We start from the raw sequence: 10,090 nt of genomic DNA, 5'->3' as shown, positions 1-10,090 counted from the left end.
CTGAAACAGGTAAGTCAAAAACCTTCAAGCCTTGCAGTATTTGTACTAAACTTGATGGCACTGAAGCAAATCATCCAATTTTTAAGTGTACAAAATATTGTTCACCCAGTTCTAAGCTTGATAAACTTGAAAACCTACGAGGCAGCATTAAGTGTTCAAATTTGAATCATGAGAGTAACGCTTGTAGGTATAGATTTCATAGTTGCTGTAAACACTGGAGATTGGCATTTTAATTTTTTGTGTCTGAAATTGGATGATAATGTTAAACAGGATGTTAAGTCTTTTCAGTCTAGCTCAAAAAGTGAAAAGAGTATGCCTAAAAAGGATGAAAAATCTCGTAAGCAAACCAATAGTAGTGTTGTTAATGTAACTGAAGCTTTTCAGGTAGACTCTGATGTAGAGTCCATTTTACCTACATTTACATGTAATATTGAGGGTAAACTGTTGATTAGAGGCCTTAAAGATAGTGGCTGTCAATCTAATTTTATTTCCAGTACAGTGGCTGAAAACCTGAACCTTAAGGTGATCAGGGATAATGTATCATTAACTTTGAATGGTATAAATTCTTCTCGGAAATATTTAACCAGGTTGGTAGAAGCCAATGTTGAAATTAATGGGGTTGTTAAAGTAGTTAAGGCTTTATGCATTCCAAGTATAAGTATTTCATTGAAGCTTCCTCAATTGGGTAAAGTTGTACAAGGATTCAAAGACAGAGGTTACATGTTAGCTGATAAGAACCTTTCATGTCATGATAACTTTATTGATAATGTCGACTTCATTCTAGGGTCAAAGTCATGCCACTGCTTACCTCAGAATGAGATTTTATTTGGGTTAAATAGAACTTCAGTTTATGCTGAAACCCAGGCAGGGATATTATTGCAGGGTAATACAGACCAACTCCTTCAAGATCTTCCTTATTTACCATATAAAGTTAGTAGTGGTAATATGGCTACAGTTCCAGAGTTCAATATTGATATGAATATTAACAGTTGTCTTTTATCTGACCTTACTATCAAAGAAAGTTTACTCCCTACAGAATTTTCCATATTGGACGAGAAGGGAAACCTTATAGGATCTCAGCTTGAAAAAGCATTAAACCATGTTTTGGAGGAGAATTGTTCCAGGTACACGAACATGAGTAACGGAGGCCCAGAAGCTGAAGATTCAGAGCTTAATAACAAGCTAGTAAAGTATGCCCTTGATAATATGGTAAGAGATGGTGATGGTAGGATTGTAGTCCCTCTTTTGTGGAATTTCAAGGTGGCTCATCTATTGGGTACAAATTATGAGTTGGCTTTAATGGTGTTAAAATCTAATTTGAAGAAACTTCAAAAAGACGAAAATAAATTATCCCTTATGGACAAAGTATTTAAAGACCAGTTAAAGAGTGGAATAATTCAGAGAATTGACAATCTTCCCCAGTTCCTAGAAGAACAACCAAGTCACAGTTTCCTTCCCCACATGGGTGTATTTAAATTGAACAGGGAAACTACTAAATGTAGAGTTGTGTACCTCTCTAATCTTTGCCAAAAGAGTAAGGGTGGGGGACTAACAATTAGTCACAACCAAGCCATTTTTCCAGGCCCTACTTTAAATCAAAAGATTGTAGCAGCATTATTGCATCTGAGGTTTGGATTTAATTTGCTGTGTTTCGATATTTGTCAGGCCTTTAATAATTTATCTTTAAACGACGTGGACAGTAACAGGTTACTTTGTTTATGGTTCCGTGATGTAGAAAAGAAAGACTATACTATTGTAGCTTTTAAGAATGTTAGGCTAAGTTTTGGATTAAGATGTAGTCCAGCACTGCTAATGTTAGCTTTGTATAAGATTTTGATCCTCGATATTGATGATGAAAGTAAGTCTCTGGTCGAACTCAAAAAACTGATATATCAGTTGAGTTATATGGACAACTGTGCCATTACTTTTGATTCTTCTGCTGAACTTGAATGGGCCTATAAACAGGTTAAAGGTATTTTTGAACCCTACCATTTTAGGTTACAACAGTTCATAACAAATGATTCTAATTTGCAAGAAATCATAGATTCAGAGAATGAGGTTAAGACTGATAGGAACGTAAAGTTGCTTGGTTTAGTGTGGGATCGGGAAAAGGACTGTTTATCCACCAAGCCCATAAATCTTGACATTAAGGCCAATACCAAGAGGGAAGTTTTACGTACTATTGCGTCGCAGTATGATCTTTATAATTTTAATGGCCCTTTACTTAATAGAAGCAGGCTCTTCCTACACAGATTACAATGTGATCAACACTTGAGTTGGGATCAAGCACTGGATAAAGAACGTTCGAGAGAATGGCAAAATATTGCTAAGCAAGCAAATGCTGCTCCTGTCATCAAAGTTCCTAGGTTTGCGGGAAGCAGAGATGACACTTACAAGCTGATAGCTTATTCTGTCAGTAGCAAATGTATATTTGGAGTAGTGATATACATACAGTGTATTTCCACAGGTAAGCTAAGTTTTGCTTTTGCAAAAAATCGTATGGTAGGAAAAAACCTTCAATCTAAAAGTATGCCTTCCCTTGAACTACAAAGTATTGCCTTAGCAGTGGAATGTCTCTTAGATTTATACAAAGACTTATCGGGTCCCTCTTGCATTAAACCTATTAAGATTCAGGAATTAAGGGTTTATTCAGATAGCCTTGTAGCTTTATCTTGGATATATTCGCACACTCACAATCTTGATAAACTACAGAAATGTTCTGTGTTTGTGAAAAACAGGTTACACGAGATTAGTGAACTGTGCTTAAAACACCCAGTTATATTTTCGTTTGTATCTGGAGAAGAAAATCCCGGGGATTGTATTGCACGTTGTCTCTCTTATAAATCACTCATGAAAACTAACTACCTTACAGGTCCAGACCTTGTAAATGCTCCAAGAATGGAACATAGTAAGGATACTTTGGAGTTTGTGGTACCAGATCCCAAAATGGATATTCAGATACCAGTAAACAGTTTGGGTGCCTACATTAGTAGTAAGAATATAGAAATTGAACATTTTCAGATGACTTCAAGAGTTTCTAGCTTTCATAGATTAATTTTGATTTATCGCAATGTTTTATTGTTTGTCAATAAGCTGAAAATTAAGGTGACAAATTTAACCATTTAAAGGCTTTTCGCAGTGATCATAATTTTTTTGCAGAGGCTAGTAGATTGTTGCTGTCCAGGGACCAGGGATGTTATTTTGCTGAAGAACTTGAATATTTTAACTCTAGTGAACATTTACTTAAGGACGTGCCAAGAATAGTTGGACAACTTAATATTTATATTGACAGAAAAGGACTGTTAAGAGTACGAAGTAAGCTGTCCAGACTTAAAGATGAAGGGAGGTATAGGTTTCCTATTTTGTTGTCTAAGGATAGTACTTTAACTACATTGATTATCAGAGATTATCATGAACGGTTTGCTCATGCAGGTGTGTATTCTGTCTTGTCAGAGATGCGTAAAATGTTTTGGATGTCTAAGTCTTATTCTACAGTTAAAAAGGTGTTGAAGTCTTGTGTTGTGTGTCGACGTTTTAATGAAAGGGCTATCAAGCTTAACCAGAACTCTTACAGAGATTTCAGAATTAATGCACCAGGAATTCCTTTCAGGTATATTTTTATGGATTATATGGGTCCATATTTTGTGCATATTAACGGTCAAAAGGTTAAAGTCTGGTTATTATGTATAACTTGTAATTGGAGTAGGGCAATTAATTTAAAACTTTGCTATGACTTGTCGGTAAAGGAGTTCTTAAGAGCCTTCCAGTTACATTGTTTTGAGTTTGGTTTGCCAGAGTTATGCATTTCTGACATGGGCACTCAACTAGTAGCTGGAGCCAACATCATCATGGACTTTCTAAGGGATCCCGAGGTCAAGCTGTATATGGAGGAAAATGGAGTCAAACCGATTCAGTTTGAACATTTTTTCAAAGGCCAGAGCCAACTTGGATCGATGGTAGAGACTTGTGTTAAGATGACCAAGAAGCTCGTCTATGGTTCTATAAAAAATAATGTACTGAAGGTAAGGGACTTTGAATTTTTGATTGCTCAGACTGTACATTTAGTGAACAGAAGGCCTATTGCTTTCAAAGAGGCTTTGCGTGGGGAAAATTTAGACGCATCAGTTCCTCAGCCTATTACCCCTGAGAGCTTGATTCGTGGCTATGACCTTACTTCTGTTAATATAATTCCCGATTTACAGAGGATACCAGAGATTGCAGATGATCCCACCTATACTCTTAACAAGTCAAGCAAAATTAAAAACTGCTTTTCTCATTTGAGAAAGGTTAGGAATAATCTTGTGGATTTGTATCATTCGGAGTTCCTGGCTACATTAACTCAGCAAGCTGTTGACAAAAAGAACAGATACCTTCCTGTTAAACATACCTCTTTACAGAAGAATGATATTGTTTTAATAAAAGAACTCTATTGTAAGCCTAACCAGTATCCTATGGGTTTGGTTAAGGAAGTGACTGTCAATGATATTGGAGAAGTTACTGGTGCTGTTGTGTTGAAGGGCAAGACAAGAGAAATTACTAAGAGACACGTTTCTAACCTTATATTTCTTTTAAGGCCTGAGAACCAAATTGAGCAAGACAGTGTTGCTGAGAAGCCTATTGATGATAATTTGCAGGGTCAGACTCGACGCGCATGTAAACCTAGAGTTGCTGCTGAAAGGTGTAAACGGAAAAATAGGAAACTCTTAGGTTTCGAGTAGTTGATCTTGTAAACTTTTGGTTATGGTTTTTAGCTTTAAGGCAATTTGTTTGTTGTCGCTCGGGTATTGAATTAATTGGTATTTATGATTAAATTATTCAATAATTTATTGTTATGTGGGGAGTATACGAAAAACTGTATCTATAGTACATTTTTCAATTTTTTTTATTTTTCTGGTTTCCTTGTATTTTGACTGATACGCAGTAAGATTAAAGGATCTTATTATTTAATTAATTGCATAAGCCTTGCTGTGTGCTTTAAATAGTTCGAGACACCATTTATATACCTTAATGAGCGTAACTACCTTGAATGCTAGTTACGCGTTTTATCGCCACCGCCGCTTAAAACTACTGTTTACCTTGGCGAAGGTTATCCAAGATGGGGCAGATTCCTTCCACTCTTCACGGTGAACACAAGTGGCTAATATTCTTATAAATTGACGTGAATATTATTTTCAGTATTGCATGAAGTCGTGTGCTGTTTCACAGTGAGAATAACTTTACCATGCGTTTCATGTAAGACTTCACGTTAATCATCCCTGCTTTCGTAATTACTGATGGGCGGGAAACGAGATCTGCTGCTACGTCCAAAGAAACTTTCCATCAAGATGTTATCAAGTTGGTGACCGTTGGATGGATTATTGCACCGGAATGGATTACTCACCTGAATGGATTACTCAACTGAACAAACCAGCGCAAGGCATTCTTTGAGGTAGGTCTCGTTCCGTTTGGCACACAGAACAAGACTTTAAAGTTGCCCTATTATTTTAGTGCGCCTTCATCAAACTTCTAAAAATAATCTCGATTCCTTAATTATCTCTTTAAGTAAGTCAATTTTTTTTTACACTTGCGAGATCCTTTAATTAACTGTGATATTGAATTTTAGAAAACTTTTGTAACTTTGTCTTGTCACAGATATTGAATTTTGTCTCGTTGATTGACAGCTTTCTTTTGTTTTTTTAGGATTCGAGGTATTCGAAGTGTAGGGGGATTTGGTAACCAGTGCCTAGGGTACCAAACATCTGGGCGGCTTCGTTGTCTTCCTGGGAATGTAATAGTTCAAGATAGCTTTTTACCTTGCTGAAAGTGTTGCTTCAGATTCACCTAATAAATGCTTGAATTTTTTGCATTCGTATTTTTTTACATCTCTCTATTATTTTCGAATATGGCGACCGTGACAGGATTGATGAATTTGTTCAGTTTTCCGCCCAGATGTTTTTGCGTAAGTTAGGGATGAAAGTGAATATTTCGATATTTTTTAGCTTATTACATTTTTTGAGCGATTTTTGGCTCGGGTCGTTTTCAGTGTCGTGATATTTTTGGTATTAGACCTTTATTTCCAATTAATTTTGTTCGATTTTTCCTTTTCACAATGTCTAGTCAACTTAAAGTGGTTGTTAATTCTCGTAAGTATATATGAAAGTGTATTACCGAGAATCATCGTAACATTTTTACGTTTCCTTCTATGTCTTTAGCAGAAAAGGGTAAATTAAAGTTGCAGTTTGAGAATTGGATGCACAGGTTGGAGGATTTAGATAAACAGATTTTATCACTGAAATATGAACAGTGGAGTACAGAGGAGGAGGAAGCAAAGTCTGAGCAAGAGTTACAGATGTGTCATAATTATGAAGACAAGCTTTTAGAATGTTTATTGGCTGTTGATTCTTCGAATGGTAAGTCATCTGTGCCATCTACTAGTGATCAAAGTGCAGCTCGTAGTTTGCTCAAGAGTCCAGTTGCTCCCCTTCCTACGTATGGTAGCTCTGAGGATGAAGACTTGGATAGGTTTCTTTGTGAATTTGAAGACACTATTAGTAAATTTAACTATCCAGAGTATGACAAACTGCTTTTGTTGAAACAGCAGATTACTGGTAGGGCACTCATTTTATTAAACTCTTTAGAGGCTGATAAGCGAGGTTATTCTTTTGCCAAGGACTTGTTAATTAAAGCTTTTGCATCGAGTGATACTCAGAAATTCAATATTCTGAAACAATTGTCGGAACTTAGGCTTAATGATAGTGCTGACCCGTATGATTTCATTTCCAGAGCTCGTTTAATTGTTGAAAGGGTACGAAAGCTACAGATTGATATTGACTCAGTGCTTCAATATTTCATTTGGGAAGGAATGAATATATCCTTTAGGAATCACTTTATCCAAATTACTAATAATCATAAACCAAAATTGAGTGATATTCTAGAAAATTATTTTGAAGCTACTGAGCGGTATTTGGCAAGCCAAAGGCAGGGAAAACCCAATCGCAAGAATGTGGCCCCAAAGGAAACTAATCAAATTTCTGCTGACAATGCCGCTTCTGCTATGGCCATTAATATAAAACCTGAAACAGGTAAGTCAAAAACCTTCAAGCCTTGCAGTATTTGTACTAAACTTGATGGCACTGAAGCAAATCATCCAATTTTTAAGTGTACAAAATATTGTTCACCCAGTTCTAAGCTTGATAAACTTGAAAACCTACGAGGCAGCATTAAGTGTTCAAATTTGAATCATGAGAGTAACGCTTGTAGGTATAGATTTCATAGTCGCTGTAAACACTGTGGAGATTGGCATTTTAATTTTTTGTGTCTGAAATTGGATGATAATGTTAAACAGGATGTTAAGTCTTTTCAGTCTAGCTCAAAAAGTGAAAAGAGTATGCCTAAAAAGGATGAAAAATCTCGTAAGCAAACCAATAGTAGTGTTGTTAATGTAACTGAAGCTTTTCAGGTAGACTCTGATGTAGAGTCCATTTTACCTACATTTACATGTAATATTGAGGGTAAACTGTTGATTAGAGGCCTTAAAGATAGTGGCTGTCAATCTAATTTTATTTCCAGTACAGTGGCTGAAAACCTGAACCTTAAGGTGATCAGGGATAATGTATCATTAACTTTGAATGGTATAAATTCTTCTCGGAAATATTTAACCAGGTTGGTAGAAGCCAATGTTGAAATTAATGGGGTTGTTAAAGTAGTTAAGGCTTTATGCATTCCAAGTATAAGTATTTCATTGAAGCTTCCTCAATTGGGTAAAGTTGTACAAGGATTCAAAGACAGAGGTTACATGTTAGCTGATAAGAACCTTTCATGTCATGATAACTTTATTGATAATGTCGACTTCATTCTAGGGTCAAAGTCATGCCACTGCTTACCTCAGAATGAGATTTTATTTGGGTTAAATAGAACTTCAGTTTATGCTGAAACCCAGGCAGGGATATTATTGCAGGGTAATACAGACCAACTCCTTCAAGATCTTCCTTATTTACCATATAAAGTTAGTAGTGGTAATATGGCTACAGTTCCAGAGTTCAATATTGATATGAATATTAACAGTTGTCTTTTATCTGACCTTACTATCAAAGAAAGTTTACTCCCTACAGAATTTTCCATATTGGACGAGAAGGGAAACCTTATAGGATCTCAGCTTGAAAAAGCATTAAACCATGTTTTGGAGGAGAATTGTTCCAGGTACACGAACATGAGTAATGGAGGCCCAGAAGCTGAAGATTCAGAGCTTAATAACAAGCTAGTAAAGTATGCCCTTGATAATATGGTAAGAGATGGTGATGGTAGGATTGTAGTCCCTCTTTTGTGGAATTTTAAGGTGGCTCATCTATTGGGTACAAATTATGAGTTGGCTTTAATGGTGTTAAAATCTAATTTGAAGAAACTTCAAAAAGACGAAAATAAATTATCCCTTATGGACAAAGTATTTAAAGACCAGTTAAAGAGTGGAATAATTCAGAGAATTGACAATCTTCCCCAGTTCCTAGAAGAACACCCAAGTTACAGTTTCCTTCCCCACATGGGTGTATTTAAATTGAACAGGGAAACTACTAAATGTAGAGTTGTGTACCTCTCTAATCTTTGCCAAAAGAGTAAGGGTGGGGGACTAACAATTAGTCACAACCAAGCCATTTTTCCAGGCCCTACTTTAAATCAAAAGATTGTAGCAGCATTATTGCATCTGAGGTTTGGATTTAATTTGCTGTGTTTCGATATTTGTCAGGCCTTTAATAATTTATCTTTAAACGACGTGGACAGTAACAGGTTACTTTGTTTATGGTTCCGTGATGTAGAAAAGAAAGACTATACTATTGTAGCTTTTAAGAATGTTAGGCTAAGTTTTGGATTAAGATGTAGTCCAGCACTGCTAATGTTAGCTTTGTATAAGATTTTGATCCTCGATATTGATGATGAAAGTAAGTCTCTGGTCGAACTCAAAAAACTGATATATCAGTTGAGTTATATGGACAACTGTGCCATTACTTTTGATTCTTCTGCTGAACTTGAATGGGCCTATAAACAGGTTAAAGGTATTTTTGAACCCTACCATTTTAGGTTACAACAGTTCATAACAAATGATTCTAATTTGCAAGAAATCATAGATTCAGAGAATGAGGTTAAGACTGATAGGAACGTAAAGTTGCTTGGTTTAGTGTGGGATCGGGAAAAGGACTGTTTATCCACCAAGCCCATAAATCTTGACATTAAGGCCAATACCAAGAGGGAAGTTTTACGTACTATTGCGTCGCAGTATGATCTTTATAATTTTAATGGCCCTTTACTTAATAGAAGCAGGCTCTTCCTACACAGATTACAATGTGATCAACACTTGAGTTGGGATCAAGCACTGGATAAAGAACGTTCGAGAGAATGGCAAAATATTGCTAAGCAAGCAAATGCTGCTCCTGTCATCAAAGTTCCTAGGTTTGCGGGAAGCAGAGATGACACTTACAAGCTGATAGCTTATTCTGACAGTAGCAAATGTATATTTGGAGTAGTGATATACATACAGTGTATTTCCACAGGTAAGCTAAGTTTTGCTTTTGCAAAAAATCGTATGGTAGGAAAAAACCTTCAATCTAAAAGTATGCCTTCCCTTGAACTACAAAGTATTGCCTTAGCAGTGGAATGTCTCTTAGATTTATACAAAGACTTATCGGGTCCCTCTTGCATTAAACCTATTAAGATTCAGGAATTAAGGGTTTATTCAGATAGCCTTGTAGCTTTATCTTGGATATATTCGCACACTCACAATCTTGATAAACTACAGAAATGTTCTGTGTTTGTGAAAAACAGGTTACACGAGATTAGTGAACTGTGCTTAAAACACCCAGTTATATTTTCGTTTGTATCTGGAGAAGAAAATCCCGGGGATTGTATTACACGTTGTCTCTCTTATAAATCACTCATGAAAACTAACTACCTTACAGGTCCAGACCTTGTAAATGCTCCAAGAATGGAACATAGTAAGGATACTTTGGAGTTTGTGGTACCAGATCCCAAAATGGATATTCAGATACCAGTAAACAGTTTGGGTGCCTACATTAGTAGTAAGAATATAGAAATTGAACATTTTCAGATGACTTCAAGAGTT

Source organism: Palaemon carinicauda, chromosome 1, assembly GCF_036898095.1.
Source record: "Palaemon carinicauda isolate YSFRI2023 chromosome 1, ASM3689809v2, whole genome shotgun sequence".
NCBI lineage: Eukaryota > Metazoa > Arthropoda > Malacostraca > Decapoda > Palaemonidae > Palaemon > Palaemon carinicauda.
Note: the sequence above shows the minus strand (reverse complement) of the source record.